This window comes from Urocitellus parryii, chromosome 1 (assembly GCF_045843805.1).
Source record: "Urocitellus parryii isolate mUroPar1 chromosome 1, mUroPar1.hap1, whole genome shotgun sequence".
Lineage (NCBI taxonomy): Eukaryota > Metazoa > Chordata > Mammalia > Rodentia > Sciuridae > Urocitellus > Urocitellus parryii.
Genome location: NC_135531.1, coordinates 113,801,594 through 113,822,250, shown reverse-complemented (window position 1 = coordinate 113,822,250; position 20,657 = coordinate 113,801,594). Strand labels below are relative to the sequence as shown.

At 32.3% G+C, this 20,657-nt stretch overlaps 1 pseudogene; it reads left to right on the top strand.

The window, feature by feature from the left end:
• Positions 1–839: 839 nt before the first annotated feature.
• LOC113188051 (G2/mitotic-specific cyclin-B2 pseudogene) lies at positions 840–1,763 on the top strand (annotated as a pseudogene).
• The last annotated feature ends 18,894 nt before the right edge of the window (positions 1,764–20,657 follow it).

The window sequence follows — 20,657 nt, the reverse complement described above, 5'->3', positions numbered from 1 at the left end:
AAAAGTCACAAGAGAAAATCAAGTCACATTTAAAGGAAAACAAATAAGGCTGACTTCTGATCATTCAGCTCAGACTCTAAAATCTAGGAGGGCCTGGAATTAGATAACCCAAGCTGCAAAAGAGAACAATTGCCAACCAAGATAGTTATATCCTGCAAAGCTATCATTTAGAATTGTAAAAAAAAAAAAAAAAAAAAAACCAAAAACCCACAATTCTTTCAATATAAGGATAAATGAAAAGAATGCAAGACCACTTAACCAACACTACAGAAAATGCTTGCAAAAATGTTCCAAGCAGAAGAACCTTAGAACAAATCCCAGAGCTCTCAAATGGATGAAGCTACTAGAAGAGCAATCAAGAAAATGTAAATTAGGAGCTAATTAAATATATGAAACAATCAAACTGGAAAGAAATAATAAACATTGCTCCTCAATAACTTTGATGATAAATGATCTCAATTCTCCAATTAAAATATATAGAATGGCAGAATGAATTTTAAACGTATCTAATTATAGCTGTTCTCAAGAGACACATAGGCAAAGATCCACAGGCTGAAAAAAGACAATCCATGCAACTAGTTCTTGAAATGAACAGAATATTCGTATTTTTAAAAAAGTTCAAGCAAACAGAAGAGAAAGCAATTATACTAAATAAGGGTAGAGAGAACTCTCCAATAAGAATATATAATGATGAATCCTAGAACAAGGAGACTTGGCCGAATATTCCAGCTGTGCCTTCCGGGAGTGCAGGCCAACTGCACCACAGACAATAGCTCCACTTCCCTCCAGTCCATATCCCTCCCTGGGCCAGGCTGGCACACTTGTCTTTTTCTTCCCAAATGGCCCTGCTCTGATGCCTATAGGTATCCACTGATTTAGAGCATATTGACACAGGATTTAATTCTAAAGCTAAGAGTCTTATAACTATTAGGTGTGGGGTTTTACAAGAAATTGGAAATAGTTACAACCAGGCAGCACAAGTAGTGAAGAAAACTCAAAACACCAATGTATCAGTTCAGCCCACCAAAGCAACAAATATCAACAAACAACTGAAACCTACTACTTCTGTGAAACTGCTACAGATGGAAATGTTGGCCCTAGAGGATCCTTCTCCAACACCTGAGGATGTTCCCATGGAGGAAGAGAGCCTCTACCAAGCATTTCCTGATTCTTTGCTCTGCAAAATCAAAGACAAGCATAAAGAGGATTGGAAAAATCCTCAGCTCTACAGTGACTACGTTAAGGATATCTACCAGTATCTAAAACAGCTTGAGATTTTGTAATCCATTAATCACATTTCTTAGATGGAAGAGATATAAATGGATATATGCTATTCTGGTAGACTGGCTGGTTCAAGTCCACTCCAAGTTTAGGCTTCTGCAGGAAATCTGTACATGCACATTACTGTCATGGATTGATTTTCACAGGTTCAGCCAATCTCCTGTTAGAAGCTTTTGTTGGTTGGGATTACAGGTCTGCTATTGGCTTCCAAGTACGAGGAGATGTTTTTTCCAAATATTGAAGACTTTGTTTACATCACAGACATGCTTATACTAGTTTTCAAATCCAAGAAATGGAAACTATTTTTGAAAGAACTAAAGTTTGAGTTGGGTCGACCCTTGCCACCACACTCCTAAAAGCCAGCATCAAAAGCTGGGGAAGTTGACGTTGAACAGCACACATGAGCCGAATATCTGATGGAGCTGACTCTTTCAATCAGGCAAGAGAAGGAAAAGAGAAGAAAAAGGAAAAGGAATTTTTAAAAGGATCTCAGAAAAATAGAGAGGAGACCAATAGAGTAGAGGAGGGGGATAAAAGGGGAGAGAGGGAATTAGGACATGAAGAGCTACAGAGAAATAAAATCTACCAAATTATACTGTCTATGTATAAATACACCACAATGAATTCTGAGGAAGTTGGATGAATCGTTCCTACTAATACTGAAATCAATAGGAATAATAAAAGGACTCGCACAGAATAGGTTTTGAACCAAATCCAAAATCCTCACTGTATTTTGGGAGAAAACTGAAAGGCAATTACTAACTGTATAATCAGAAGATGTGATTTTTCACTGGAAAAATATTTTGTAATAGGTTATGAGAAGCAGAGCATAAATTTTATAGAACTTTAGCTTCATTCTTCCAGATCAGGAAATGCAGAAGGTCCGGGTGAGAAAAGAGCTCTGAGCAATACTGGTACTATAAGAGCATGGTCTTATAGACTTGGGACTAAATGACAAACTTGTCATTCATGAGTTTGTGATTATTAGCAAAGTACAAGGCCATCTCATTTCCTCATCTAAAAAAAATGGAAATACTGTCTCAAAAGTGCCTGGTAAAGATTAAACAAAATAGTGTTGGACTCTTAATAAAATCTCAAAAAAAAAATGTTTACATTCTACATTCTCTTCCTCATCTTATACTTCCTAATCTGTCTAGTGGGAGTTTGATTATAGTCCTATATAGAAAAATTTAGAATATAAAATATTTTGATAATGCATTAACTAGCCTTACCAGTTAAGAAGGTTCATATTAGACTTAATTTATGATCAATGAAGAACTTCTGTTAGGTCATAAATTAGCTTCTTGTTATTCTTCTACACTGTCTTAGGCATTAGGAGAAGGAGGGTGCCGTGAGTCTCAATGCCATGTATGAAGGATAAGCAAATATCTTTCCAGGGTGCCACTTTGCTAAAAGCCTGCCATATGTCCATGATGCACTGAAGCATTAACAGCACATCTCATTTTATATCCCCACTTGACAAGCACAACTTAAAGCAAGAATGAGCTTGCACTAAGTATGCTTGTCTAATTCCCATTACTGCTAATTATGTGCACACAGCAGGAAGGCCATATCTCTTCAAAATAAGACTTATTTTTCAAGAGATAGAGTACAAAAGTCAGTAAGCTTTCAAAATAGAAAATGATTTAAGACATTTATTAACATTTATATACCTGCAAATAGTGTATTTTAGTCCTTAACTACAATTCAGTTGTGGCCACATACCCTATATGAGCTTTCAAAAAATAAAAATTTTTACCCTAATGCCTAGCAAGACCTAGTGGCAATTTGTCTTCATAAAGAACCCTGGCAATGCTATTTTCTGAATTGCAAAGTAGAAAAATTGTCTCAAGGCTAAGTTGCATCAGTAAAAGGAATGAAACAAACAAAAGTAAAAACCTCCCTATATCTCCTTATTTGAGTTCTATTAAACTAGAGTGTGCCATTTTAAAAAGGAAATGAGAAAATTTTCAAACAGTTTTTCAGGTGATTTTCAATTTTGATCTTTCTGATTATATAAGGAAATACTCATAAAATGTTTTGGGCATAACAATACAATATAAGACACTATAGGATATACTATATGAACACTTTTTTCAATGCAATTTCCCCAGGATGTTTATGATGTAATCAAAGGTTAAAACCTAACATTTTTTCAGTCATTCACTATGGAGTACCTATTATCAAGGTTTTTAGGATTATAGGACTTCAGAGAGAAAGTATATTATTTTCATAAGGTGTGAAAATATGATATTGTCCAAAATGCAGAGGCTTACATTATTGCTATAGTAAAGAAAATTGAGAATACTCTTTTATTAAAATCTGCCTATATTTCTATGAGAAATCATTTTCTGATGGAATATTCAATAGAAAAACAAAATTCTTTTTTACACCACAATAAAAATAGCAAAATGAGTCAAAATTCAAAGCTTGGAGAAAAACAGAGTTTACACTTATCTTCTTTATCCCTAGTTGACAGAATATATATTGTTACTTTCATCCAAATCCCAATCCAACTCAGTATCTCTGAAGATTGATTGCTACTATTGTGCCTTTTGCCAAAGGATCCCTCATAAGATTTCCAACCTGTTAAGTTTTGAGATTTTATAGTTTAAGTCTTTCCACCTTAAATTTTATTGGTCAGAAGTGTTTGAAGCATTTTATGGAAGGGAAACCTTATGTCTACCCTATGCTTACTTTGAAGTGTATTTTTATAAATGGATGTTCTCTATCCAATGAAGTGGAATCATCATATTCAGTTCACATACAAGTTACCATAAGTGCCTCAGAGGAGAGAGCAGAGACCCATGACTAAGTAAGTTCATGCATGGCAAGAATTGAACCATTTGCTTCTCTAATCTTATCCTATTCTCAAATTACACCCAATTTTATCTGTGTCATCTTCAAAATGGAAAAATAGCAAAAACAAAAATCACAGGTTATTGACTTATTTAGATGGTTAAATCTTTTTATTGTTGTCAACACATGGGCCTAAAAGCCTCAATTGAAAAGCAGGATTTTTATGAGTATAAAACTGACCCCCCAAACAGCAATTGTAGTAGTGAGCAACACATTATTTGACCCCCACATATCCTCTCCAACTAAGCTTCAAAAGCTCCTCCAAGCTAAACTGAGGGCAATTTATGCTTCAAGTGGATAGAGACAAATATCCTGAAAATGATAAAATACCTACTTCTCCTCTGATTCAAAACAATCACTCTGTTCAGTTCTCAAAAGATCAAAATAAAGTGTATTTTCTAAGCCAGGTTTAGGAATAGTCTTAGAACACTGTCCAGGAAAAATGTACATGTTCAATGGTGTAATGAAATTGGCCAAACTATCTCATGTATAGAATAGACCATAATGAATTTCACCTTTATGTATATCTATAAAGCACTAATTTAAAAAAAAAAACTGTAAATAAATAGGTGGAAGACCAGTAGAGTAGAGGGAAGAAAATAGAAGGAGGGAAGAGAGGAAGGAAAGGAAAAGTACTGGTGATAAATTGGAGCAAATTATATTCCATTTTTGTATAATATGTAAAAATGAACCCCAATATCATGTACAACTGTATGTACTAATAAAAATGCATTTATTCAATAACTGAGAATCAGTTTACTAAACTTCCACAATTGAAGACAAAATGTGAACATGCTGACTCTATTCATGTTGATGGATAAACAGATAAAGACTTCTAAGAACAGACAAAAGAGCAATTGTGAACTAATAAGGCATTTCATAAGTTGAATAAATGCAAAATAATTTTTAAGAGGCTTGGAATTGGTTCAACCTGATTGGTTATTCTAGGCATAATTAGGATTGGTTGATTCTTTATTCTTTTTAAGTGAATTGGATGAATACTTGAAAGTTGACGAGGGGTACAAATCAAGATTCTGGAAACAAAATAAATAAGTAGTTATAAATGTGTGTGGTAGTGCCTGGTTAAAGGGAGACTCAGTGACCTAGCAGTAGCCTGGTCCTTTGACTCACAGGAGAGAACCAATAGGTAGTCATTAGGCTGCTATCAAAGTGGCAGGAGTCACAACATCAACTGTTGTTTGCTGCATATTTCTTCTTTATCTCTTTAACAATCCTACCCTGTTAACAGTAGAAAAACAAACAAACAAACAAACAAACAAATAGGAAAAAGCTTTAAAAATGTGATTTCTCCACATAGCTAATTGACAATCCTTTCAAATCAGCACATTTGAAGGAAAACATAGATTTTTCTCTATATTTATATTACATAAAATTTTCACAAGATTGCTCATTACACTGATCAGTATTATGATTTCCTTTAAAATAAGCATTTATTAGCTTAAATTTATAAATCACATTCACATGTCTATAGGCAAAAACTTCTTTTCCAAGAGTTCCCTACTTCTGACACAGAAACCAAACGAATCCTCATTCAAAGCCTCAGATTGACTTTTGCCATTTCATTTACCCTAACCAGTAAGCCTAGCCCTCCTTTTACCATCACAGGACATGCTTTCCTTCAGTTTCCTCTTAGGTCCAGTAACACCCTCTCCCTTGCCATTCAAATACATCATGTACGTTCCTAAGGGAGTAAAATTTACATGTCCTACTGCTGGTTATATCCTCTGTTCAGATGGCTTCAACAGTTCTCAAACACCACAAGTAAAGCCCAGGTACCATGGGAGGGATAAGAGGAAGACATCCAAGTCCACGACCTCATCTGACCACAGCCTTTGACACAATCTTTCCCATTGCTCCTCTTCAAATTGTGTTATGCTCTAAACTGTTAGATTCCCACCTCAGACTGTACTGCAAGCCCTTCTTTGCGGCCTGCACGATATTCACTTTCTAAGTGCTTCTTTCTCTTCCTCAGGCTCTTCAACTCTTCTATAAATTATTTACTTGCCAATTCTGGCTTACCTTCCTCAGATCTCTGCTCAGATTCTATCTCCTCTGGAAATGGAGAAACTCCTTCTCTGAAAGTTCAGACCAGATAAAGACCTTTGTTCCACATTCTCCTGGAATGTATGCTTCTTCCTTATACTGTTCTTAGCACAGGTGACAAATTAAATATTCACATAATTATTTGTCTAATTCTGCTTCTGCCTCAAGGCAGCAAACATCATGAGGAAAAGACTGAATTTATTTTTTTTCCTATATTCCTAATACTTGGGAAGGCAATAGCCATTTCTCCTTCTTACCTTTTCTGTGCAATTTCACAGTTCTTAAAGAGAGTGGTTCTCAAACAGACTGTGGATGGTGTCACGATGATGTGTAGGTGTCTTATCTGTAGCCTTCATGCTTTATTTACCTGCTTCTCTCTGGCAGCACATTGCACAAATATGTGCAGTTAGTGTGTGGAAATGTTTGTATAATCTACTTGAATAAAAAAAGCATTCAATAAATACTTTTTCATGTTGAAAATTCACATCTAAAAAACTAATATCTGCCAGATTGGAATTATTAGCTCTGACTTCAGATAATTAGTATAAATTTCTATCCAAGAGATAATAAATGAAGGAATCTTTTTTCTTCAATTTCATTAAAGTGAAAGTCTTAAACCCTGAACTTCCCTATTAATTCTAAATACATTTATTTTTATTGTGGTGTATACCTTATAGTTACTTTTCATTTACATACCTCAAATTCCTTTCAACATTTTCTTTTTTGTCTACATATTATCAATGACTTCAAACAGAAATATGTCAATATGCTAAAGGTCAGTTTTTTTTCCAAAAACATGAAATATTTACTATACCTTTGGTTCTCCTTCTTTGTCAAATGCATCCTATCAGCTTATGCTGAGGATTGACAATGTGCCAATAGTTCCTGAACTTCCATAGCAGCTCCAGAATTACTACATGGAATAGAGTATCATGCTTGGATCTAACTCAGGGACATGTATATAATTCCATAGTAAATATGCTGTTTTTATTTAAACTCTTATGTCCATTTGGAGTGACATAGAACAAAGTTGGTAGAGATTATGGGGAACATACTTTTTCACCACCATCAGTTGATGGCACCACTAGCAAGGTCAAGAAAATCCTAGTATTACTATAATATTAGAGGCAAGTTTTTCTCTTGTTCAAAAAGTGAAAAATAGGCAGCCATTTTTATTCTTCTCCTGTCAACAGTCTTTAAAAAAGATAGAATATTTACTTATAAGGAACTGGGTGTTCTATTGATTTGGGTCAAAATGGTAAATTATACAAAGTCCAAATTTTAAAATAATTTTATTAACAATTAAGTAGCATCCAAGTGTGAAGCAGGATCTACTGAAGGTAAAATCTTGCAACTATCTTCACTTACAAATAAATAAATGTCTACTTCTTTTATCAGGAGAGGCAATCCTTCCTGACCTGGCTCAATAAATATTAAACAGTAAATAATTTATAAAATACATGCTTCCTTTCATTCTTGCCCACCTAGTAAAAACATTTTATAAGAGAAAACAGTAGATTAATCAGTCAGAGTGAGAAGAGATCTAGCACATGTCCTGTCCATAGAGATTATCTTCTGTCCTTCTTCTACAATCTACTTCTAAATGTATTTAGAATCTACTTCTACCTACTTCTACAATCAGATTTCTCAAAGCAGTATTTTTAAATTAGGGTATTTTACTAGTAGTCAAAACATTTTTTTAATTTCATGTATATTTTTAAATAATGTAAAATATTACACATAAGCATATTCTGAATATCTGATTTATATGTGAGTGCTACTCATCATTTCAGACCTGTCAAATTTTTCTATTCTAACATATAGAGACTCAATAATTCACTTTCATTGTTGAGACTAATGACAACTGCACAGATGTTAACCCCTTAAGTTTCATTGTCCCAGATTTGGGGATAACTACACAAACTTAAACTGAGCAACAAATATATCACTTACAGTAAGTTTTGAAATAAAATGTTTAGGGTTCTATACTTTTGAAAAAGTAGGTGAATGATTAGAGGGTTTGAAAAATATATAAGCATATATATACATATGAAAATATATGTAAAGGATTTATAAACTCTAGCTTATGATTTCCAATCTATTTTAATGAGCCTGTATCAATTTTGTTTAAATAGTTGCAGAATTGAAAACTTGGATTTAATGGGTTAATACATTAATAATATGTTCATACAGATTAAGGTTAGATGGATGTCAATGAGCTGATCACTCTTTTAAACAATGGTTACAAAGCTGTTTGGGTGAAGAAACATAGAGGACATTTTGAGCTATTCCTGAGCATATGGTGGAACAGGCATGCCAAACTTAAAAGAACCTGCCTTGTAACAGTTGGTTTCATATTTATATTTTGAGCAATGATTCAGTTTCAGCAAACAATATCATCTGTTGCAGAAAATCAATGTTTTTAAATAAAATTTTATGTTCTCTTTTAGTTTGGGTTGCATTTTATTCATAAGATTGTTTTGGAGGTTATGGAAGGGTAGAAACTATAGGAAATTATACCCCATCCCCAGATACCAGTTGACAGGATCTTTGGGCAGAACAACAGAAACACAGTGTTACTGTTTTAGATGTAATTTTTCATGTTGTTTTAAATGAACTAATGAAAAGCGATATCACTGGTTTTTTCCTTCCATATTCAGCAGCCTTATAATAAGGGATAGTACACTGATGAATAAGCAAGAACACTTCCACATTTTAAAATATTGACGATAATGACAGATAAAATAATTTAAAATTTCATTGAGAAGGAATGTGCCATTTCTTTTTCAATTACAAGAGGACATGCACTTCTGAATTTTGATAAACACTGTACTCATATGCTCAGTATTTCCCCCCTTTCTTCAGGAATAGCAACCCACTCTTCTCTTGAAAAACTGCTCCCCTATTCCATGTGGTTCTAACAGAAGTACAAATCATGATGGTGCTACTTTCCTTACCCAAGGTATAAGCACATGACTCACAACAGAGCAGATCTCTCCCAGAAATGTGAATATTGAGTGGAGACACATAAAGGTAGAGGGTAGATGGAAATGAGTTATTTCCAAGGAAAATGACTAATCCTGAGATCCTTGGAGCTACAATGGGTTTTTGTTCTTTTCTGAATCTATGTTTATTCTGTCATTTTATAAGTAATGCACTATTCTTCCTGTAAACCTCCACCTTTTTTTGCTTAATTTAATCAAAGTCAGTTTCTGTTGGTTGCCACCAAGAATCCCAATTCACACCCTGATTGAAACAAAATAACCCAACCTCACACAAAATTCAAAGAAGATCAAAAAATACTCAAGAGCTTACAAAAGGATAAGGAAAACAAAGCAAGAATGCATAACATTTCCATCCTTTCTGTGACTGATATGTTTTAGATTCACTTATTAATTAAAACTAACATTCAGCTCTACACAGTATCACACCTAACTGAACATTTCTTGAAAGCAGGAAATAATTCTTATTCAGGTAGTATCTCCAACTTCTCACAGATCACTCAGCACAGATGATAGGTAGCCAATGAGTAAACTCTAAAACATTTCAGCTCCAAGGTAAACAGTTATAACTATGCAAATAAACAAACAGTTTTAAAAATTCATGGAATTTATAAAACAAGTGATTCTTCCAATTTTCAGATCTATTGTTCTTATGGTTTTTAGTCAGTTTAATTACAGTGTAGGCATTTACATAAGCATGATTATGCTATTTGTAGTCAACTCACTGTTGAAGTTTTTATTTTAATGACTGCAGAAGTTAAAGAAAAACATGAACATCATTACCATCACAGCAGTTATAATTGAGTTTTGAATAACAATTGAAAAGTATGCAAGAATATTGTTTAAAAGAAGTTTATCATATGCATTTTTTCTTGATATGTATTAATACCCAATGGTTTATTGCTTAAAAATGGTGGAAAATATTATGACATAACAGAAATGTCAATACTAATGATATCACTGAACTTAATTTAAAAATATATTTTAATGGAATTCTATTTCAAGTATTCTTTACTATCAATGTAGTAAAATCATGAGTATGTCATTTAAAACCTAGAAAGAAACTACTTATCAGGAGACTTTTAAGTATTTGTTATTTTTTGGAACTTTGTACCAAAGCAAATACAGAAGAAATATCATTCCTGCTGATGTTTGTTTGTTTCTTTTTATCATTTCTCTATATTTTATTTTCTAATTGGAAAAGAACATGTTTTTTGTGGTCTAAGCCAGAAGCGCACTACTTCCAATATCTTGAAGATGCATGTATATGGAAATTAATAGTGTGTCACGCTTGCAATACCAGTGGCTCAGGAAGCTGAGACAGGAGGATTGCAAGTTCCAGGCCAGCTTCAGCAATTTAGCAAAGCCCTATACAACTGAATGAGACTCTGTTTCAAAATATAAATAAATAAATAAATAAATAGGGCTGGGGATTGTCACAAGCTGCTCATGAGTTGCAAGTGGGTCACCACACACAGAAGCCTTGTGAATAGAGACATCTGGTGTCTGGGAATAACCAGTGGACATTTCCTCTGGTCAATTGCCCAAGGACAATGTGAATCTCTTTCCCCACTTAGTACCTGAGATGGGTGTGACCTGCTAAAATGTCAATAAACCTGCTGACTGCCAGATGCCACAAAGCAAGATTCAGCCATGAAAACCTTATCTCTGCCTTTGATGTAACTCTTAAGCCACCAGAGCCCTTTTCCCTTTGTCTAATTCCAGAAGCCATGTGGGCTAGATCTATCAGGGCCTTCACATTGTGTAAATATATTTCTGAGTATCTGTGTTTTGTTACTTATTAATTATCTGAGATTGAAAGTTTTAGGGTAACTTGGATTCCCCTGGGCAAAAGAAAAACCCCTTAACGTCCTCCCTGCAAAAGGGGATGATGTTCAATTCACAGTACAAAAAAGAGAAAGAGAGAGAGAGAGAGAGAGAGAGAGAGAGAGAGAGAGAGAGAGAGAGAGAGAGAGAACCTGATTTTTTACTATGATTATAAATAGAAAAAAAAAGAAGAGCTAAGAATTTGAGAATTTCTAAATTTGTTCTTCTTAATCAAAGTAATTAATACTGTGGTGAGCAGTGTTCTAAAAGTTAGGTGGACTTTATAAATTCTTAAATAATAATAATAATAATGTATATGGAGGAAAAATAGGAGATGGTACAAAAACAAATGGTAAGTCATGATAATTTCTGCAGAGCAGCTAACTAGTAACATATCTGCAACCATGTGGAAAACCTCTAAAAAGCAATATGTAAAGAAATCTTCAATTACTACTATTTCTTTGCCTTGTATGCTATACATATTTGTGCTTATTTATTTTTCATTATTTCATATCTGTTTTCTTAAATTTGTCAGTATGGAATTAGGAAGTAAGTGTAATTTTCTTCTAGAGTTGTGACAGCTCAAGGTAACTATAAATTTGAGGAAAAGTAAGGTGGCAACAAATCTGATTCTACATATTATATCAAAAGGTCAAGAATTAACAAGTAAGGTTAAAGAGAACTACCACTTTACAGCACAATTTAATTGACTAATGCAGCACAAAATATTACTGGTTGTAACTTAATGAAACTGGGGCTATCCATTTGAAAATAAAAGTTCTATTTTACTTTTTCTTCTGAAAACTTTTCAAGGATGTTGATAAATTTTAGAAATGGCAAAATTATCTTGCTTTTCTGGTTACCTAGGCTGCAGTACAAGTTTGCTTGTTTGAAATAATCACTTTTTCATAGTCACTTATTGTTATATACTTCCCTGTTAGTATTGCTTTTGCTGGGTCATATGAGTTTTGATAAGTTTTCAGTTTCATTTGTTTTAAGGATTTTCAGATTTTCCCCTTTTATTTTTCCATTGATTCATTAGTTGTTCAAAAGAATGTAGTTTAATCCCCATGTATCTTTAAAATGTATAATGTTCCTCTTGTTATTGATTTCCCATTTTATTTAGTTGTGTTCAGAGAAAATATGTACTATGATTTTGATTTTTTTGAATTTGTTGAGATTAGCCTGTGGCCTAACATATCTGAGGAGAATGTTCCATGGGTTGATAAGAAAGCATTGTGTTCTGTAGCTATAGGATGAAATATTCCTTAAATATCTCTTAGGTCCATTTGGTATACAATATAGTTTAACTCTGGTGACTCTTTGTTAATTTCATGTATAGATGAACTATCCATTAATGAAAGGAGGGTATTCAATTCCTCAACTAATATTGTTAGTCTATTTTCTTGTTTAGAGACAATAACCTTTGCTTTATATAACTGGATGCTCCAGGTTTGAGTGTATAAATATTTACAATTATTATTTTTTCATTTTGAATTGATCCCTTCAGCATTATATAGTGACCTTATTTCTATCATTTTTCAGTTTTTAATGTATAGTCTACTTTATCTAAGTATCACTATTCCTGCTTATTTTGGGCTTTTGTATGTGATGTAGCTTTTAAAAAAATTAGTTCTAATTTTTTATATATGACAGCAGAGTGCATTACAATTTATATCATGCATATAGAGCACAATTTTTTATATCTCTGGTTGTATACAAAGTCTATTGACACCATTCGTATCTTCATTACATGTACTTTGGATAATGATATCTATCTCATTCCACCATCATTTCTAACCCCATGCCCCCTCCCTTTCCCTACCACCCCTTTGCCCTATCTAGAGTTCCTCTATTCCCCCATGTTCCCCCTCCCTACCCCACTATGAATCAGCGTCCTTATATCAGAGAAAACATTTGGCATTTGGTTTTTTGGAATTGGCTAACTTCACTTAGTATTATCTTCTCCAGCTCTATCTATTTACCTGAAAATGCCATGATTTTATTATCTTTTATTGCTAAGCAATATTCCATTGTGTATATACGCCACATTTTTTTTTTTACCCATTCATCTACTGAAGGGCATCTAGGTTGGTTTAGCTGTTGTGAATTGTGCTGCTATAAACATTGATGTGGCTGTGTCCCTGTAGTATGCTGTTTTTAAGTCCTTTGGATATAGACCAGGAGTGGGTTAGCTGAGTCAAATGGTGGTTCCATTCCCAGTTTTCCAAGGAATCTCCATACTGCTTTCCATATTGAGTTCACCAATTTGCAGTCCCACCAGCAATGCATGAGTGTACCTTTTCCCCCACATTCTCGCCAACACTAATTGTTGTTTGTATTCTTAGTAGCTGCCGTTCTGACTGGAGTGAGATGAAATCTTAAAGTCGTTTTGATTTGCATTTCTCTAATTGCTAGAGATGTTGAAAATTTTTTTGTAGTTTTGTTGATTGGTTTTATATCATCATCTGAGAAGTGTCTGTTTAGGTTCTTGGCCCATTTATTGATTGGATTTTTTAATTTTTGTTTGTTTGTTTGGTGTTTAGCTTTTTGAGTTCTTTAGTGCTCTATCTGATGTGTGAGGGGTAAAAAATTGCTCTCAAGATGTAGTCTCTCTATTCACCTCACTGATTGTTTCTTTTGCTGAGAAGAAACTTTTTAGTTTGAATCTGTCCCACTTATTGATTTTTTATTTTAATTCTTGCACTATAGGAATCTTTTTTAAAGAAAGTTAGGGCATAATCTGACATGATAGAGATTAGGGCCTACTTTTTCTTCTATACACATAGGGTTTCTGATTTAATTCCTAGGTTTTTGATTCACTTTGAGTTGAATTTTGTACATGGTCAGAGATAAGGGGTTTAATTTCATTTTGTTACATGTGGATTTCCAATTTTCCCAGCACCATTTGTTGAAAAGGCTATCTTTTCTCCAATGTCCATGTTTGGCACCTTTGTCTAATATAAGATAGCTGTAGTTATGTGGGTTAGTCTCTGTGTCTTCTATTCTGTACCATTGGTCTACCAGTGTATTTTGGTGCCAATACCATGCTTTTTTTTTTTTTTTTTACTATTGCTCTTTAGTGTAGTTTTAGGTGTGGTATAGTGATGCCACCTGCTTCACTCTTCCTTCTAAGGATTGCTTTAGCTATTATGGGTCTCTAGTTTTTCCAGATGAATTTCATGCCTGCTTTTTCTATTTCTATGAGGAATGCCATTGGAATTTTGATTGGAATTGCCTTAAATCTGTATAGTGCTTTTGTTAGTATGGTCATTTTGATAATATTAATTCTGCCAATCTAGGAGCAAGGTAGATCTTCCCGTCTTCTAAGGTCTTATTTGATTTCTTTCTTTAGGGTTCTGTAGTTTTCATTGTATATGTCTTTCACCTCTTCTGTTAAGTTGATTCCCAAGTGTTTTAGGCTATTGTAAATGGGGTAGTTTTCCTTGTTTCCCTTTCAGAGGATTTGTCACTGATATACAGAAATGCCTTTGATTTGTGGGTGTTGATTTTATATCCTGCTACTTTGCTGAATTCATTTACTAGTTCTAGAAGTTTTCTGGTAAAGTGTTTTGGGTCTTCTAGGTATAGAATCACATCATCAGCAAATAGTGCTAATTTAAATTTTTCTTTTCCTGTCCAGAATCATATCATCAGCTAACAGTACTAATTTGAGTTCTTTTCCTATCCATGCAAGATGGCTTTTTCTGTCCCCTCTCCTTCAGTGTATCTGTGTCTTTGGATAAGCAGTTTCTTATAAGCCATGTATAATATGTCTTTTTTTAAAATCCATCAACCAATCTATATCTTTTAATTAGGAAAATTAACCATTTGTATTTAAGATTGTTATTGATGAATACTGTTATGCCCTATTATTTCATTAATGTTTTGTTTATCCCTAGTTTCTTTCTTCCACTATTGCTCATCTTTGTAGATTGGTGGTTTTCTGTATTGATCATATTTTATTTAGCTACATCAAAGAATAAAATTATCTAATTTGAAGCAAAAATGGATGTGACTGGAGGACATTATATTAATGGAAGTAAGCTAGGTACAGAAAGACATATGCTGCATGTTCTCAGTTACTGTGGAAACTAAAACTTGATCTCAAGGAAGGAGAAAATAACAGTGGTTATCAGACCCTCAATGGTTGAAGAGGAGTAGAAAGGGAGGGAGAATAGGAATAGGGGTATAGTTAAATACGAGGGATACTTTCAATATAGTAGAGTATGTCAATCATGGCTAACAACTGAATTTTTCAAAAGAGCTATTAGAAACTATTTGAATATTTCCAACCCCAAAAGTGATAGATGTCTGAGTTGGTATATGTGCTAAATACCCTAATATGATCATTCCACATTTTTATACTCATATTGAAATGCCAGACTGTCACTCACAAATATGTACAGTTACTGTGTGTCATTTAAAAAGAAAATATATTTTTAAAAATATTACTTCATATAGCTTAGATAAACCTTTTTATTTTAATGGTAATGCATTCATTAAGTATGTAGCCAAATATATTAATTATACATCAAAATTGTGACATTATTGGTTGGATAAATCTGAAATATTGTTTAGATTTTTTTATGTTTTTCTCAAGAGTCTCAGTTTAGTGAGAAATCTTAAGTAATATATGAAGATTGGTATATGTACAAGGAAAAGCTTAGAAAAATTCTACAAGAATTTACTGCTTGAAAAACAGTGATACAAATGCAAAAATAATAAAAGTTGACTTGTCTCAAAGAAGAATCAAAATTATATCCTAAATTGCTGTACCTAATTTGTATCTTATTATTAAAAGGAGAAAATGGAATAATTTATTTCCATATTGAAGGACATCTTCAGTCATATCTTGAAGGTACTGTTCGATTAAATTTAAAGTTATAAGCATTAACTTTTAAAACTGAGCCCAAATGTAAAATGTGCTGCATTTTAAATGATGTATAGTATTTACAGATTTTCCTCCCACTCAAATATGTGCTTTACTCTATGAGGACAATAAATACCAAGGCCTGAAAAGATTTGAAACTGGTTCCTTAAAAGCCTTTCTGGAAATTTATTTTAGCCAGAAATATTAAGAATCAAGTAACATAAAGTAAAACGGAACATAAGCTGTATATGATCCTAATGCTGCATCATAATAACATTGTGAGGAAAAGCAGGTTCCATTTAACAGCTGCAAAAGGGAATGTAGTAGAATTTCTGTTGGCCACATTAGGGGAAGTTTTGAGCTCTGTCCACTCAAATTATGAATTTGTGACCCTTTGTTACTCAGAAAAGGGAGTGAAAGCATCTAAATAAAAGGCAAAATATTTATTTTGTTTATATTATGAACAAAGATTACCACTTGGAGCTATTATTTTCAGATAGATGCATAATTATAAGTACTATAAATACAACTTAGGCTATACCAGAAGATTATGACACAGTGGTTCAGTCCTAAAGGTGAATAGTACAATAATTCAAAATCATATAACATGTTTATAATTCTAAACTGAAAAGTTACAAAATTTGCTATATGTAAATGATATCTCAGTAAAAACAACTTGAGGTGAGGACAATATAGGAAGACCTAAGTAGTAAAGCTAATAGAAGAATTACAGAATTAGTCAACTCCTAGTAATAGTGAGTGCTGGCTAAAAATTATTCCATGGGAGTGATTTATATATTTAAGATATATTTTAAATGGTTTGGCATAAACGTTGTGATAGACAGCAGCTGGGGAGATGCAAATTAGAGAGCTGAGATTTAGGCACACTAGCCTGCCTACAAGAAATCAAACGCAAGTCCAGTGAGACCACAATATATCCAGCTCCAGTACAGAAAATTGACTCTGCATCATTGCTAGCAAAATACAACATCTTCACACAAATAGTCATGATCATAAATCCATCATCTGGATCTTTCCCTTCACTTTCCATCCAGGGGAGAGGAAATGGTAGAGACTGAAAACAGAAAGCTCACCTGCTTAAATTTATGAATGTAAAATTCGGACCCAGTACTCATTCTTATCACTTTAATATTTTACTTACAAGTGTTTATTCCCCCTTCTAACATGGTTCTTTCAGTCTGCCTTTTCCCTGCTTTTCATTTTTCAAATGTTTCCTTCTTAATTTATTTTTGAGGAGATTCAATTGTTTAATTATTGTTAAAACTGCCATGATATTCATCAGAACTTTCAAGGTCTCTACATTTTATATTTCTTGTTATATCTGCATCAATTGTTTTCAACAAACTTCCAAGATGTTTAGTTGCATAAAGATTTATATGTAAAACATAGTGTTATATGAGAACATAACATATAATTTAAAATTAGGATGTTCAATAAATCATCTGTTTTTTTGGTCTTTCAATTCACATTGTATTTCTTTGATATCTCTGTTGCTATGCAATCCAAGTTTACTCCTTTTGTCCTCTGCATATATCCCAAAGTAAACATATGGCACATTTACTTATCCAATAACTCTTCAGCAATGGGCATCTATATATAAGCCCTATTACATACTTGTAAGAATGTGTCTTAGGATAGATAACCAATTTTTTTATTTCTCTGCTAATGCCATAGTACTGTCACTCTCAGATATGTACATATAAATGGAAACTTCTACTGTTACATATGAGGAATCCATTCTCTGCATTTTAACTTGTTCTTGATTGTATTTCTTTTTAGTTTTGCTGACCACACAGAAGCATAGTGATAAATTATTTTAAATTTGCATTGTCTGATTATTATTGATGGTGAAACTCTCATTAGCCATTGTTTTTTTTTTTTTTTTTACCTAAAACAAACGTGTCTTTAAACCTCTGTTTTTTGAATTGAATTTTCTGAAATCTTACTGATGGAAGTGGTTCCATGTTCATTCAAGATATTAATCAAGGTTGAACATTAATCTTTATTTCACCTTCTGCAAGCTTAACTTTTGCTTCAACTAAACAAAATAATTAGTTATGTTGTAAATAATGCTTTCTGTGTTAGAAATAATTTCCCAATTCTAAAATTTTCTGTAACATTTCTTTCTAGTAACCTCATAATTATATATTTTATATTTAGAACTTTAATCCCAAAATTTATTTTTATAGCATTGTGAAGTAGGTATCCAACTCAACTTTTCTTCATATAATTTATCAATGGTCACTACTTATTCTTTCTTATAGTAATCTATCCTTTCACATTAATTAGTGATGCTATGTATAATTTTTATTCAGATTTTATACTAAAAAATAGAGGTCACAAAATTTAATCAGTGTTTAAATTTCCTCTATAAAATTTTTAATTTTGCTATATTAATTTCTGAATAGTGTGTAATGTTTCCTATGCTATGTGGGTGTTAATAATAGCCATATAGTGGTCTTAAATTTTTTTATAAAAACTTATTTATTCCAATAGTACTTTGATTCTCTTGATTTTTCAATGTAAATGATTATGTATTATTTGGAAATTAAGTGTCTCTTACTTTCAATTTCTGTGTTTATTGGGGTTTTGCTTTTCCTTGTCATTGTTTTGTAGTTCATGAAGGAAATGAATTTAAATCTCTCCACTAATATTTACTGTAGATTTTTGTTGTATAATTTTATTATTTTCTAATCATGATATGTAAAAAATTTCCAAAAGATTTTAACATGTATAGACTTTGAACTCTTATTATGTGTTTTTATTCATCTGTGGATTTGATCAGAAGTTAGTCCTTTTTATGGTAAATTACACTGATAATTTTTAAATTTTTTTAATTTTAGCATTATAAAAATGCACAGGATTAAAAAATTATAACATATAACCAATTTTAATAGAAAAAATATCACACATAATCTCACCACTTAGAGAAAATATCTTAATAATTCTGTATATTTTGCTCTAGGTTCTAAATATATATATATATATATGAAATACCAGAGACCTAGGAAGCTTAAAATTGTGCTTTGCACATTTAATATTGTACTTTAGACATTTTCAAAATAATTGCTGTATGATATAACCATATTGTTTGTAACAAATATTTTTCAACCATTTAATATGTTAAATATTTAGGTTTTTTTAAATTGATTAAATTCTTAATATATATTTATTCAAATACCTGTTTGTTGTTCAAAAATTTTCCATTTCTGGGGAGCATATTCATTGAGACTTTGTCATAATACAAATTTTCAAGAAGTTCTTAGAAATACTTCCAATATGCTTTCAAAATATAAAAGAACAGCTAATTCCACCAATATACAAATGCACATATAATCATAATGGTCAAATTTAAGTAAAAAATACCAGTAGATGATTACTAACCAAACTTTTACTGTCTCCTATCCATAAATGTGACAGTATTTTAAATTTTAAAAGAATTTTAAAAATTTTAAGTATATATATATATATATATATATATATATATATATATATATATATATAAAGTTCACAGTTAAATAGCCTAGATAATTAAATATTTCAAGAAATATTAGCATATTTCTGGCAGGGGCAAAAAGAATGTTCACCAATAGTAATTAACACACTACCACTCACATTTAGTATAGCATAACCCGATTCTGTACCTCAAACTCTGTGTAATGTAAGTTTTGTTCCATATTTCATAGGTACCATCATTTGTGTCTTCATTAGTACTATTTTTTAATTGTTCAAAGAACTAACTTTGGGCTATATTATTTCTCTTTCTACTTTCTGTTATCTCGTATTATATCAATTTCTGCATTTCTTATCAGTTTCTTTCATCTACTTCACTGGCTTTATTCTATGATTCTTTTTCTTCTTGAAAAATTTAGCTTATTAGTTTTATATTCCATCCTAGTGTAGATATGTATGAATATAGATACTTTTCTGAATATTACATTAATAGCAACCTATCATTAGAATGAGACAGACATTATTACCCTGTATACATGTATGATTACACTACTGGTGTGACCCTGCACCATGTACAGATGGAGTAATGAGAAGTTGTGCTCCATTTGTATACAAAGTGTCAAAATGCATTCTGCTGTAAAATAAATTAATAAAGAAATAGCAACTTACCAAAAATATTCATGTAGTAGTTTTAGGACTTTCTTAAAGTTATAATTAGTTAGGAACAAGAAGTTCTTGTGTGCTATTGCACAGTGGAGTGAATGTAAAATAACAATAATGTACTGCATATTTCAAAAAGCTGTAAGAAATGATGTTGAGTTTTTACCATTAAAAAAATGATAAATGTTTGAGGAGATGGATATATTTAAATAATTTGAACATCACATACTATGTACATGTATCCAAACATTACATGGTACCCCATTAATATGAAAAAAATAGTTGGTTCTTCCTTTCATATCAACTTCAAAACTTAACTTTTGACTGTAGATACACACACACAATAGGGATTAAATTAGGAGCACATTACGAATGAACTACATCTCTAGTCCTTTTTATTTTTCACTTTGAGATGAGAGTCTTAATAAGTTTCTGAGGGCCTTACTAAGTTACTGAGGTTGGTCTTAAACTTTATGTCCTCCTGCTTCAGCCTCCTGAGCCTCTGAGGTTGTAGGCATATACCACCATACCTGGCAAGTTTTAGTAGTCTTACTAAAAATATTTTAGTTTAGGTTAGAGGCTAGGTACTTTAAAAGGTTGGACATTTAATTAGGTTT